This window comes from Nanorana parkeri, unplaced genomic scaffold (assembly GCF_000935625.1).
Source record: "Nanorana parkeri isolate BGI_ZX_2015 unplaced genomic scaffold, ASM93562v1 scaffold2, whole genome shotgun sequence".
NCBI lineage: Eukaryota > Metazoa > Chordata > Amphibia > Anura > Dicroglossidae > Nanorana > Nanorana parkeri.
The window spans coordinates 4,735,335-4,744,568 of NW_017306270.1; the positions used below are offsets into that span (position 1 = coordinate 4,735,335).

Below are 9,234 nucleotides of genomic sequence, written 5' to 3' on the forward strand. Positions count from 1 at the left end.
TATATATATTTTTTTTTTTTACTTTAGGTGGAGTCTGGTGGACCAAGCCACCTCCTTGCATCTTACATCACTTGTAGACTCCAGCAGTGAGATCTGTTTGGCATAGTTCCCTGGTCTCTTCCTTCTCAACTTGTAAAATTGGATGGTCTCACTCTTCCTGTTGCATTCACCATCTTGTATTACAAATTGCAAACTCGGCAGAGAGAGTGGGATCATGTTGTACTGGCAACAACTGGAGTTGCAGACTTGGAAACCAGACTAAAAATCTCACTGCTTGAGTCCCTGAGAAATGCAAAAAAGAAAAAAGTTAGATGGTTCAAGTCTCCACTACCAGAAAGAGGCCACGTTTGTGAGAACTGACCGTTAGAACAGTATTTAACTACTACAGAGATATTAATAGCAATCAGACATTCTCAAAATTATTCTTGATCTGATATGAATTTGTATTGCTATTGGCCCCTGGCTGCTGTAGGCTGAGCTCCCATGAGCGCTGAATAAAGAAGAGCAGCCAGCACCAGCGTTAGTGGGGCTTCATTCAGCTAGTGCAATTCTCTCCCAGTGGACAGAGTATATTAATGGGCTGGTGTAGCCCAGCCATTGCATGTAAGGTCAACGCAATGCAAGGAAACGCTTGACAAATGCAGATGTGTGTATTGAGCCGTCCAGCAGACTACATTCTACCAGACTAGTTGAGTGGGGGGTGGGTGCTTGGCAGGTAGTACAATGTATGAACTGAGTGCCCCTTTGAGATATTTGTGTAAACATGACTTTAGTGTAGTGTGATGTTTGCCATGCGTTAAATATTTTTGATGTTGTGGTTCTAAACGCAATAGGATTTGTACTCCTAGTATTTCCTGTAATGGCTATGATATTCTAGGAAGTGTGATCAGGGATTTGCCCGAGGCAAGTTCTGTGCTAAAATATGGCCATACTTCTTGTCTCAGAAGGTTGGACTTTGTGCAGTACCTGTATACAGTGCCAACCGATTACAGTGATTTGCTTTTCGTAGGCTTGCTCAGTAAGGCAATGCAAAATCCATTAACCCATAGAAACCAATCAGGTTTCAATTTTCTTAGGAAATGCTTTCTGATTGGTTGCTTTGTATTACTGCATTTTGCACTGCCTTACTGAACAAGTCTTAAAGGGTCACTCATCCTTTCTGGCAGAAATAGTATGACTCTGCAATGAAATAGGGAGCTCTATATAATGTTTATCTTGTTCCTCTCATCTAATGCAGCCTATTGAACTATCCCCTGAAAGCAGTAAGAAACATTCAAATGCCGCTTGTTCGTGTGAGAGAGTTGTAGTAATATGGAGCATTGTATCTCTGTGAACATATAGATGTCACTTGTGGACACCACATGGCCATGAGCATGATTTGAATACTGACCAACTGGTAATTAAAAGAAACTGTAAAAGGCATTAAAAAAAGATTAGGTCGTATTATATTCATTTGTCTATATTCGTATCGTATTATTTGGAAAGTGCGTTTTGCTGCCTGACCCAAAAATATTTGACTTGTTTGGAAACTGATGTTCTTCAAAAGCTTCAGTGCACTTTATCTGGTGGCATGGTGACACGTGGTCCATGTTCAACACCACACCTGATATGTGGCCTGCTCTTCCATGTAACTTAAATCATTGTTGGCAAAAATAGATTTTGGTGGAAATACCCCAAAACATCATCCACATAAACCCAATTACTTAGGCTTTCCAAGATCAGTGACTAATTACAAAGTTTAGTAACTCATAGGCACCAAGATTTCACCTTTTCTTCATTTCAGAACAGACAGGCAGCTCCACTTTTGGCTTATTAAATAAGGCTCGATAGCTTTTTTCCAGGGATTTAAGTAGCTCTTTCTTAAACCTCCGGAAATGCATTATCTGCATTACCGAGGATACTCTGGGAATACGCCTGAGATGTGATTGGTGATCTTCTTTTAATCCCATTTGTTTCCCTTTTTTATTCTGTAGCACAGTAGACCTTTTTTGCCTTCTCTTTTTTTTCTCTCTCTCTCTCTCTCTCTCTCTCTCTCCCCACAATGACCTTGCTAAGTCTACACTTAAAATGATCTACACTTTTATGCGTCACATCCCAGATCTGCTTTGCCAAAATGACCTCTCGCAAAAATGCAAATGTCACTGTAAGTTATGCTTGCACATAAAACAGGCACTCTGCAAACATGGTTGACCGTGTCCAGACCACCTAAATTCTCATTTTTAATTATTGCTTTCTCCATAAAAAATCACTTGTCCAATATCCTCCATCTACGAAAGCTTTTATTTGTTCCCAGCAATGAGAATTTATCTTGGGTGTAGATCTTAAGCATCTTTTAATAAAGCAGCTCAAGCATGCCATTTTAAATGTCCCTCTTCAATATTGTGTTTAACAATGTTTCTTTTATTTTAAGTCCGTATCAAGAGCAAACATGGGGAAATGCAGTAACCTATAGCAACCAAGCGATCTGTACCTTGCAGAATAGACAGAACATTGAACGATGACCCTTTACTGGTTACTATGGGTTTCTTAACATTTCCTTTTTTTAAATAAGACTGTTTATTAAAATGTGGTATTCTCTAAGTACATACAATTCACAAGCTCATGCCAGTCCTTATATAAAAATATTGTTTGCAGCAATTTAAAAAGAATTGAACACGTACACAGCACACTTGTGCATGACCCACATCAATTCATATAGCCAGTGATATATGAATTTGTTGCTCGGGGTGCTTGCTGCATGCTTATAAATTTTGAAGCCTCCGTATTCTCTCCAGCCTAACCTCAAAAGATGTCATGAATATTTCAGAGGCAGGAGAGCCTTCTAACACAGATTCCAGCACCGGTGACGGAAAGCTGGAGAAGGGGAATCTCAGGGCGGACTGTTTGGCAAGGTGATGTGTGTGCAGATTAGACCAGCACCGTGTTTCCAGACTCTAATTAAATTGCTGATCATGTGCTGATTGTATATATGTGAGCGTGCAACTGCTTTACAGATCATTGTGTCCAGGAGCTTTCTAGCCCTCAGTTGGGACCTAACCCTCACCTTCACATCACCCCCACCTCCCCAAAAAACAAAAAATAAGTAGTAACAAAGGGCTGCCAAAATACGTCTGCAGTACTGAATTCCGAACAGATCCTGCATGCTGGCACTGCCAATAAGCAGTTCAGACTGTGACCTAATACAGAACAGAATCTTTTCACATTGGCTTATCTAAAGATATTATATTTCTATCCTAATTTCTGTCTTCACCTGACGGTTAGATTAAACTGGCTCATTGAGTATTCTGCTTAAAGTGATGGAGCGAGCCAATGCACCTATAGGGATTCACCCTACGATAAAACATTGCCCTGACTAGTTCATTTACTCCTAAACATTTTTTATGATGCTGGTCAAGGCTTGCCCAGACTTGGTGCCCTTTATGATGCCATTCTCTTCATTACCTGCAAGGTGACAGGACAGCTTGGAAGCAGCACACAGGTACAGGTTCTGTGCTATCCAGAAGATCAGCTGCAATCACCTTGTCTCGCCTGTAATCTATATAGCCCTAATTTGGATGCATATTATTATTATTTAAAAATTATTTTAATTCTTTTATATTGAATACTGTCTTGACTTGTGACATAATTTTGGAAGCTTTCTTTTTTTTCTAAGCTGGAGATTTTTATTTATTTTTTGGTAAATCAACTACAAGGCTGCTCTATATGATTTAATCAAGAAGGCATCGTTTATCACTGCTATCCATAAGCAATATCCACTCTGCATAACAGAAATATGTAGCCCAAGCTATATATAGCAGCCTACTGCTCTGATATTGCAACCTGTCTTAATGCTACTAGATGATGATGGCTTTCTGGAAGAAAAATAAGCAAGGCAGTTTGGAATCTAGTAATTGTACCAGGATTTAGATGTAACAATCAAATACTTAATCTTCTATCTACAGCAATAGACTGGAAGAGCTAAGCGCTACTTGTTATGAAACTAAGACTCTGAATATAGATGTCAAGTTAATGAAAATGCAATCATATACAAGGAAACGGAAGACAGCCTGAAGACAATTAGGTCTTACCAGAGCTCAGGGCGAGCAGTAGTTAGAGGAAAAAGGGGGGGGCTTACCTTATGTGTCCTTAAAAATAAGTAAATGACTGTGAAGTTCTCCTTTGATGCATTTCTCTAGGTTCAGTTCTGCAAGCCTCCTGGATGCAAAGGATGTTCTTGTGCTCCGCATCTGCTGCAGTGCTAGCAATATCCTTGGCTTCCTGAGAGTTGGTAGCTGTTATATTAAAGCAGTTGTCTTGGGTTATTAAAACTTGTTTGTTTTAGGATCTTGTTTTGTTTTTTGTTTTTTTCCTTCTTCTTTTTTCTTCTGCGAAAAAAGGGGGGAAAAGCCTGGAGGAATGATTAGAGCATAAACACAAATGCTGCTTCCATCTCGAAGTCACCACTCAAACTGCATGAAAACCATAGAGATTGTGCTATAGCATTTGTAAGGGAAGGAGTGCCACCTTGTGTCCTACAAAGCAAAAGTCTACTCTGATTTGCTACACTGTTACCTTTTAAAATTCATTAGGTAACTTGTTTGCGTGGAAGTGTGTATGTGTGTTATGGTTTAATACATTTCATGTATGTCTGATTAAGTCATTGTAAGTAACCATTCGACTTTAATTTTGGAATACCATTTATAATGTCCAAATTGTGAAACTTAAAGATCAGGATTTTTGGTTTAGGCTTTTTTTAATTTTTATAATTGTATATACTAGTGTTCTAAAAACCGATTTCTCAACCATTGTATGTGTATCACGAATTTAACTAATTATAATGGTTTAGAACGGCTTTTCTCAACCAGGGTGCCGTGGCACTCTGGTCTGACTTCCTCGGGGGTGCCTCAAAATTTTGTGATAATGGGACTGTGATGTGAAGGGGAACTCTGATGTAACCCCCACTCTGGTAGGAAAGAGGGGCTTCTGGTGTAAAAGGGAGGCTACTGGTGCTAAGGGTCACTGATGTGAAGGGGGAGGGGGATCTTGATTTAAGGGAGCACTTTGATGTGGGAAAAGTAGGAAACCTACTCTTTTGTGTGGGGTGCCCCTTAAAATCTGACATTTTAGGGTGCCTCAAGATTTTGCATACTTTTTAAAGGGTGTCGTGACTAAAAAAAGTTAGTGAAAAGCTGGTTTAGAGTTAAAGCAAACAATTATATCCAAGGTTAAATGGATTGTTTTCAGTATTGTTACCTATTTAAAATACATTGTTTGGAAAACATTTACCCACAATTAGGTGTTAGCAGTGGCATCACAAGGGGGGTGCTGCCCGCACCCAGGTGACACCATTGGAGGGGTGACACCAAAATGACTTAGTCATTTTGGTGTCACCCCCTCTTGAAAAGTTGGGCGCTCGGTCATGGAGAGGGGACCCGGCGGCATACCTCATCCAGCCGGGTGACTGTCTCCTCCTCTCTCTGCCGGCGTCCATCACCAAGATGGCCACCGGCAGGTATCGGAAGACGGCCGCGCGTGTGCGGCGACGTCTCGGCGGGGTGACACTCGGACGCCACTCCGGGTGTCACCCAGCCTCGGGACGCCACTGGGTGGTAGATGTACTAAAAATACTCATCAAGTTGTATTTGAGTGTTCCCCTACCAGGCATTGCTGACTTTGATAAAGTTAGGAGACGTCATAAGCATATCGCATAGCATTCATGTATTTATTGTATTTAAATAGCCCCGATAATTTACATACTGCACATTCACATCAGTCCATGCCATCAAGGAGCTTACAATCTAAGGTCCCTATAAGACATGCATACGTACACACCAGTGACGTGAGGCATTCCCCAGCACGCCCTGCCCCCAGCATGCTGAAGCCTTACCCCCAACCTGATCACCAAGCTAGTGTGAAGGAAGAAGGAAGGAGACAGGGAGGAACCTCCCTGTCCCTCAGTTGCTCATCACTGGTGATGCATTGTCCTCAGTGTTTTGTTTTTTTTTGTTTGTTTTTTTATTGGACAGCTCGGACCAATGGTGCTTTGCCATTGGTCCAAACCATCCACAGAGCTCAAGCCTCTAACATAGAGTAGAGGCTTTTGCAGCTCGGGCCTCACTATGTTAGGTTACACAAAGCAGTGGGGAAGCCTGTTGCTGTGTAACCTAACTTAGCTGCAAAAGCCGGATGCAGCGCTGCCTGTAAGTAACAGGCAGCGCTCCATCCATGACAGGTTACACAGCGGGGAGGCTTTCCCTGTTGTGTAACCTGTTACAAGCCGCACTGAATGGAGAAAAATCTGTCAGCTTCAGACTTGGAGGTGACCGCTTTTTCCTCCATAATACTAGTTGAGGCTCTGCCTCCCCTGACCGCACGTCCCTGGTACACACACATATTAGGGCCAATTTAGAGAGGAGCCAGTTAACCTACCAGCATGTTTGGAGTAAACCGGAGTACTCAGAGCAAACCAACGTAAGAAAAGGAAGGAAACTGGAGTACCCGGAAGAACCCCACACAAAAACAGGTAGAATTGGGGGGAAACCGGAGTGCCCGGAGGAAACCCATACAAGCACAGGGAGAACATGCAAACTACATGTAGATAGTGTCCTTGCCAGGATATAAACGAGGGACCCCCAGTGCTGCAAGGCAGAAGTGCTAACCACCAAGCCACTGTGATTTGTTCATCACTTTGAGCTGTGGATGAATAATAATGATACCAGTGACTCAATAAATGTAAGTTACTATATTATTTGATATGTATAACACCTCATTTAAAACCAGCAAGCTACAAACTGGTCATTTACTTAGCATGATGTTCAGACCCACGACAGATGGTAACATTTCCATTTATGCAAAATGACTGTCTGCCCAATATCCTCTGTAACTCCAAACGCACTGCTAACACTTTATAACCAATCCTCAGCTCCCTTTATATCTCAGCGCAAACTTTGTAAGCTACTAAAATGGGAGCCTCATGCAAAATGCAGAATACACCTAAATGTTTCAAGTGACCAGTTGTCTTACTTATCTGCTTTTTTATGTTAAATGCACCGTAAGGAAGGCAAAAAAAAATGTTGTGCCTTTAGGCATATAGTAGACAAATGTATAAATCATAATCGGATCCCATCTCAGTTCTGTAGGTTCAACACACCAGGTAGCTCAAAGGTAGCTCAAACAACCTCAGCACTATAGCTGTTGTGGAACTACAAGTCCTATTGGGCGTTGCAAGACTGTGACAGCCATAGGAATGAATCCCAGAGCCAAAGGCATGATGGACTTTGCAGCTGGAGTGCTGGGGTTGCCTACCATTGAGCTTCCCCTTTGCACTCAATGCAATTCTATGAAATATCAAAGTCTGGCCATCAAATGTGAGAAAAGTATCCCTGCTCTGCAGCAAAATTTGTGAACAGTATCCTGTGTAAATGGGATCCTTCAGTGTGCAGGTACAGGCATTTAGTATATTGCAATTTTTCAGGACCACGGTCTTCCTGTTTTAGTATTACCATGTGCTGGCTGGTAGATTTGATGTGTTTTGTGTGTATACAATAGAAACCGCGATTGTGTGGCCTGAAGAAGCATCCCACCTATCAATCCACTAGTAGGTAGTGACAGCACTGTGACTGTCCCTCATTCTAAAGAGCTTTCACAGCCCCCCAGTGGATTGATGGGTTGCATCCTGTTAAATATTGGTCTGGGTAAATGAGTGTAACCAGAAAGCCTGGGTGACCGTTTTACTTTAATTGACTCTGTTCATTTCAGACACGGGGCTCTGCTAATTAACTGCCTCTGTTATTATTTAATTTGCCCTGGCTGAACTCTTTAAGAAACCTGCTGCGGTGCTGATGGTGGAGGTGTCGAGTCTGGATGCAGAAGCTTGTTGTTGCTTAGCAACAGATAAAACAATGGAGTCCGCAGGAGAGCGTCTCCTGAGCTGACGGAGGGGAAAAGGCCATTGGATTGTGTGATGGGGATCTGCCCTCTCACTTTCCCTGCCTGCAGGTTTCTCGTCTCACTTAAAGTATTCAATATGATGTTGGAATTGTAACCGTGTCTTTGTACAAAGACTACTGGATCACTTTGGAAATCTTTACTGAGCATTTTTAACAGGATCATAGTGTATTATAGGTAGCCCCCTTGGTGGTGTGAGTGTGGTCTGGACCTTCCGTGGTGTATGACAGTGTTGTCAAATTTTTATTATGGTAGTTTTATGTATGTTTCATATATTTTGTTATAAATAGCTTAAAGTATTTTAAAGTAGCTGAAGTGGCCCATGTGTTAACAAGCGTGTCCTTACACTTTTCAGGCTGGGGTAGGGGGGTCTAGGAGAGGTTCTGGACCGCTATGGCCAGAAAAGGCTGCAGGTGTGGCACATGACCCAATGAGATGCCCCCCGAGGCAATCGCCTCAGGCTGCCTCATTATAGGAACGGCGCTGTGTGTAACCATTTTTTTTTCCTGTGTGTATTAATTAGGGATACACCGAGACCGGTTTTTCAGTTACGAGTATCAATATTTTTTTCTTCGGTACTTGCCAATACCGATACCTGGGGTCCCATTAAGGAAGCCAGGCGACATGTAATGACTTGCCACCTGGCTTCCTGATTAGCCGGACAGCGTGTAAAGACGCGCAACCCAGCTTTCCTATATGTAGGGCAGCAGACTTCATGCTCCCTCGTCACCAGGTGACGAGGAAACATGGAGCCAGCTTTCTAGCCAATCAGGAAGCAGGGCGCCATGTAATGACGCGTTGCCCGGCTTCCTGATTGGTCGAGAAGCTGGCCAATCAGGAAACCGGGCAACCCGTCATTACACGGCGCCCAGCTTCCTGATTGGCCAGGTGATGGGGGAGCATGAATCCTGATTTCTGGCCAATCAGAAAACCGGGGTGGGGGGGGGCGTGTAATGACACGCTGCCCTGCTTACTGATTGGCCAGGAAACGTGCTCCATGCTCCCTCGTCACAAGTGATGAGGGAGTATGGAGCCCGCTTCCTGGCCAATCAGGCCAATGCTTCCTGGCCAAGGCTTCCTGATTGGCCAGGAAACGGGCTCCATGCTCCCTCGTCACAAGTGACGAGGGAGTATGGAGCCCGCTGTACAGCTGCCTAGATCACTTGTACTTGCCTGCATAGGTAGTGCCCCCCTGCCATCATGGATTTTGGGGTCACCTACTCCTCTGGGGGACCGGGAGGACAGAAATTAGTGTCAGGTTTGGGAGTGGGAGCAGATACATTATGGGGGGCCTAATATATATATATA

The 9,234-nt window shown here is 43.0% G+C and overlaps 2 protein-coding genes across 2 annotated transcripts in view; one reads left to right on the forward strand and one right to left on the reverse strand.

Annotated features, from left to right (window-relative positions):
* FAM196A (family with sequence similarity 196 member A) overlaps window positions 1–4,433 on the reverse strand; it is a 55,623-nt gene extending 51,190 nt beyond the window's left edge. Inside the window, exon 1 of the mRNA XM_018561375.1 lies at window positions 4,115–4,433. The gene's annotated coding sequence lies outside the window, so the exon portion shown is untranslated. The remainder of the gene's footprint in view (window positions 1–4,114) is intronic.
* DOCK1 (dedicator of cytokinesis 1) overlaps window positions 1–9,234 on the forward strand; it is a 373,877-nt gene that overhangs the window by 221,162 nt on the left and 143,481 nt on the right. The gene's annotated exons all lie outside the window — the stretch shown is intronic.